The sequence below is a fragment of the Neomonachus schauinslandi genome, chromosome 4 (genome assembly GCF_002201575.2).
Source record: "Neomonachus schauinslandi chromosome 4, ASM220157v2, whole genome shotgun sequence".
Taxonomy (NCBI): Eukaryota; Metazoa; Chordata; class Mammalia; order Carnivora; family Phocidae; genus Neomonachus; species Neomonachus schauinslandi.
The window spans coordinates 21,850,826-21,856,301 of NC_058406.1; the positions used below are offsets into that span (position 1 = coordinate 21,850,826).

The 5,476-nt window shown below is 45.5% G+C and overlaps 1 pseudogene; it reads right to left on the reverse strand.

Annotated features, from left to right (window-relative positions):
• Positions 1-4,671: 4,671 nt before the first annotated feature.
• On the reverse strand, positions 4,672-5,244 carry LOC110575407 (annotated as a pseudogene).
• Between the last annotated feature and the right edge of the window lie 232 nt (positions 5,245-5,476).

Below are 5,476 nucleotides of genomic sequence, written 5' to 3' on the forward strand. Positions count from 1 at the left end.
ACCTCATTTTCCTGTCTGTCACCTCCTTGCACCTGCAGGGCTCAGATGCTGTGGTCGGGCAGGGAGAGGCCGACCCCTCGCCGGGGCCCCACGCGAGTGGTTTGCGGGCCGGCCAGAACCCTGACTCCCTGCCCCAGGGCGCCCCACAGCTCCCCAGCTCTGTGCCGCTGCCCCCCGCTTGCCAGCTCTCTCTGCCCCCTGTCCAGTTCTCCAGCCCCCGGAACCAGCCAGGCGGGCATGTTCCCACAGCCCGGAGATGAACAGCTCACCACGTTCGGTCCTGACACACTTTCAGGTTGAACCACCTGCAGCAAGTCAGCTACCGGAAGTCCAAACCCAAACCAATCCCCCGTGTGACCCGCCCTCTCTCTCTCTCTCTCTCGTCCTGATCCTGCCGGTGGGATGTTCCCCGGGGTCACTTTAGCAGATGAGTTTGAAGCAGCATCTGTCAAAATTCAAAATGCACATACCCTTTGTCCCAGCAAGTTCACTTCTGGGAGTCGGTCATTCTGAAATACTCCAGAGTACAAACTATGTAAGGATCTTCACTACGATGTTATTTGTAATAACAAAGATTGGAGAAATCAAACTGTCCATCAGGAGGAGGTGGGTTATCTAAACTATGGCACATCCATACTAATGAAAATGAAACAGCCATTAAAATGATTGCATTTGGCCTCCATGCTCCAATTTTGGAGAATGTCTGTGGTATGTTTTTGGATAAAGAAAGTAGGTTGCTGAAAAATATGAACGGCATGCTAATGATTTTAATAATCTTGGTTTGTACACAGATAACTATCTGGAGGGAATTGTGCCTGTATTGGGAAACCCTCAGGGAAGTTTCTCACGTGTTGAGACCCTCTGAACACCTGGGCTCTCCATCCCTGCCCACAGCCTCTTGTGCCCGAGATCCCTGCCCTGTCGCCTACATCATCAGCGTTCCCACCTCCTCTGGGTCATTCCCATCGGTGTGCAAACACAGCATTAACTCTGTAATCCCCCCAAATAAAAACGAGTCAGCCTCACAGCTCTCTGCTCCCCTTGCTTCCCTGCACAGTACAGCAAGAACCACCAAGTCCCCTCCTTCCCTTTACTCTTCACTCCACTTGAACTGGATTTCAGTCCCTCACTCTCCACCGCACCTGTTCTTGTCAAGGTCACCAGTCACCGATGCATTGATAAACCCAACAGTCAACTTTCGGTGGCATTGACCGAACAGAGCTTCTGAGGGGAGCTGCTCACTCCCCTCAGAAACTCTCCCTTCTCTCTGCTCCTGGGATCCCCCCTTCCCTGGTTCTCCCCCTACCTCCTTAGCTGCTCCTTGTCTGTCTCCTTTGCTGGTTCTTTTCTGGCTCCTCAACTCACAAACCTTGTACTGTCCCTGGGCTCTGCCCTTGGTTCTCTCCTCCTTACCCTCCCTCCGCCCCTTGGGGACCTCACCGGACTTGTGTGTGGCCTTGAAGTGCCATTCATAGGCTGATGTTCCCAAATGTAGACCTCAGCCTGGACATCTTTCTAAGCCCCAGGCTTGTACATCCAACCATCTGTTCCTCTCTCCTCCCCCTTTCTTTCTACAAAAATCCTCTATTACCTCTATAATTTATACATGTGTGTGAACCAGCCTTCCAAGCAGAGACTACGTACAATAGAAAGCAATTCTACACGTTACAGAATGACTTGCCCAAAGCTTTTCTTGAAATGCTGCACTCTCCAGGGGCCTACAGAAAATGATTTTTATTTATGAACCCATTACTTCCATGCTCCAGTGCAACCCTTAAAAATAAGCTCAATTTCTATCTCCAGTTCTGACTCCAGGAGGATCTTCCCAAGGTCCTCCAAAGAGCTGGACACCGTGCTCGGCACTGTCAGGGAACGAAACTGAGTCAGATCCATGTTGCGAGGGAAATGCACTGTCGACTCACAGAGGAGGCTTTTTAAGAACTTCGCCTGGGGAGCGTTAGCCAGATCCTAAGCATCATAAGCACATTGAAGCGGCGGCCCAGAATGACGGAGTGCCCCTGGTCTCCGACAAAGACTCAGTCCTTGCCCACGCTAGCCAGGCTCCTCTGAGCCCTCCTCTCGACTAGGCCTCACCCTTGGCCTATAAAGACTTGAACAAATGCTAACATAGCTTCTAACAGCTCAAGGCTTCCCACTTTTCACTTCCTCGACTCTGCTCTAGCCCCGGTCACCTCCCACACCCCCCATTCTCCCTTTGACATACCCTGTCACCTCTGCCCAGATCTGAGGGGCGCTTGACTTTCCCCACTGATGGTAGTCACTGAGTAAATTCTGGTTTCTCTGACGTAACGAATATCTAGCTGCGTTTCTCTCGGACATCGCTCAGGTTGGTGAGGCAGCCAGAAGGGACTTGACCAGAGACGGAAGGGTGGCTGAGGGCTGGGAGGAGGGACAGCTGCTCTGCCCTCTTCCGCCATCACTGGGCATTTTCCACAAGAGTGGAGCTTCTTGGAAAACACTGGATAACACCTTGACATGATGATCTGTGAAGCTGCTCTAAAAAGGCGTTAATGAAAACAAGTCCCAGGTACACCCAGAGGAGGCTGGTGAGGAGTGAGCAATGTCTTTCCAGAGCTCTCAGGAACCTACCAGACATGCTCCCTGCCTTTATTCCACCCTTAAGTTGTCCTCCTTATTTTAAAACCTGCTTATACCTCTGCTGTTTGGGGGTTGTGAATCCCTGGAGCAGTGTTGCAATGAGAGCTTTCTTTTCCTTTATTTATTTTCCTGAGCACCGAGTACAGCTGAGACGGTTGATGGTGAGGCCATCAAGAATGGTCTGCCATGGAGGAGGGGACTGCACGTACAAAGGCCCTGTCGTGGCATGAGCACGACATCGTCAAGAAGCATTGATTGATAACATCACTCAAATCACACACATCCTACCAGTGAGGCCAGAGTCCAGTGGAGAGAGAGAGAGAGAAAGAGAGAGAGAAATTGTGCTGTGAGTTGACTAAGAGAGATGGACCCTATAGGGCTTTAGAGACCAAAGAGATGTATTTTGACTCAGGGGGAAACATGATGCCATGGAAGAATCCTTGACTGGAGGGACGCCATGATCACAACTCCCTTCCCAACATCACAATGGCTGGCGGATGGGGAATGTGTTGGGGTGGGGTGTTGGAGGTGAGGGGGAGGGAGGTGTCAAGGTGGCCCCTAGGTTTCTTACTCTAGGAACTGGATGAGTGAATGGAGGTGATGACAACAGAGCTCCAGCTACGGAGGGAAGACTGGGAGCCCGAACTTTGAGAAATTACATTTGAGGAGATTTTGAGATGAGTAATTGTGTATGATGAGGAAACCCATCCATTTACCATCTCGTAGTTTTGCCTTTTCCGGAATGTCATATCAATGCAGAGTACATAGCCTTTTCAAACTTCTTTCATTAACAATACATATTTAAAATCCACTCATATTTTTTTTGTGGCCTGATGGCCCATTTATTTTTATCACTGCATAATGTCTCATTATCTGGATGTATCCCAGTCTGTTTCTCTGCTCATCTATTGAAGGACATGTTGGTTGCTTACAGTTTGGGGCAGTTGTGAATTAAGTTGCTATAAATATTTGTATGAATTTTTGTGTGTGTGTGGTTATAGTATAATATAGTATAATGTATAGTATAGTATAAATAGCTAGGAGTGTGCCTATTGGATCATACGGTAAGACTATGTTTAGTTTTGTGAAAAACTGCCAAGCTGCTTTCTAAAGAGGCGGTACCATTTTGCATTCCCACCAGCAATGAGAGAGAGTTCCTATTACTCTATATCCTTGCCAGCAATTGGCATTATTAATTTTAAAAAAATTTTTAGCTTTTCTAATAGGTATGTAGTATTATCTCCTTGTTGTTTTAATTTGCAATTCCCCGATGACAAATGATGTTGAACATCTTTTCATATGCCCACTTGACACCTGTATATCTTCTTTGGTGGAGTATCTGTTCAGATCTTTTGCTCATTTTTTTAACTGGGCTGCTTGTTTTTTTATTGTTGAATTTTGAGAGGTCCTTGTGTATTTTGGATACAAATCCTTTACCAGCTATGAGTTTTGCAAATATTTTCTCCCAATGTCTGCCTCATATTTTCATTTTTTTTAAAACAGTGTCTTCCTCGCAGCAAGATCTTTCAATTTTAGTACATTTCAACTTGTCAATTGTTTTCCATGTAAGGTGATTTTGGTGTTGTATCTATAAACTTGTAGCCAAACCCAAGGTTACCTAATTTTTCTCCTGTGTTTTCTTCTAGAAAATTTATAGTTTTGCATTTTATAGGTAGGTTTATGACCAAGTTTGAGACAATTTTGTGAAAGATATAAAGTCTGTGTCTGTTTTTTTTGTTTGTTTTTTACATATGGATGTCTAAATGTTCCAGCACCATTTGTTGAAAAGACTACACTTTATCCATTGATTTGTTTTGCTCCTTTGTAAAAATCAGTCAGCTGTATTTATATGGGTCTATTTCTGGGCTCTCTGTTCTATTCCACTGATCTATGTGTCTAACTTTCGCTGTCTTACTTACTGTAGCTTTATTGTTAGTCCTGAAATAAGATAGCATGAGTCCTCCAAATTTGTTCTTTTTTTTTTCTTATTATAATCTTAAGTACTGTGACAATTGTTTATTATAAAGGTGAAACCTGATCCTCACAATAGGCTTATTGGTAGGATTTCTGGTAGTGTGCATGGGCACCAGGACCGCCAAACTTCTTGGATTTGCAGTGCCATGGAACAGCTACCAGTAAGGTCTGGTTGTTCTGGATGAGGATGTCTTTGATCTCCTTCTTGGAAGACTCATCCATGTATTTCTGATAATAGCCACCAGGGCTTTGGGGATGGACTGGTGGATTGTGTAAATCTGAGCTGCATGACCACCACCCTTCACTCGGTCTCGGATATCCACCTCGGCAAATCGCTCCTTGCCTAGAAACGGAACATCCAGTAGCCTCTATTGTAGTGTGCATGGCTCGATCATCTCCAGGGGCCGCCCATTCATCTTGATGAGGCCATTGCCCGGTTTGCAGTGCGCCACTGCTGTGGCCGTCTTCTTGCGTCTGAGGACCTGCACGGACTGTTGGTAGACCAGAGCTCCTCACCAGGTTGAGCCACAACCAGAAAAATATATTCTTCTTTTTCACTATTGTATTGGCTATTCTAGATCCTTTGCCCTTCCATATGCATTTCAGAATCAGTTTGCCAATGCCTGCGAACTAACTTACTGGGATTTTCATTGGTGTTGCACTGAGTCTGTATATCAAGTTGGGAAAAGTCAACATCTTAGCAGTATTGGGCCTTTTAATCCATGAACATGGACTATCTCCTTTGCTTAGATTTAAAAAATTCTTTTTTCATATTTTAAACTTTTCTGTACACAGATCCTATACATATTTTGTTAGATTTATACCTAAAGTATTTCATTTTTTTTTTTGGTGCTGTTGTGAATGGTATAGAATACTTTTTTTT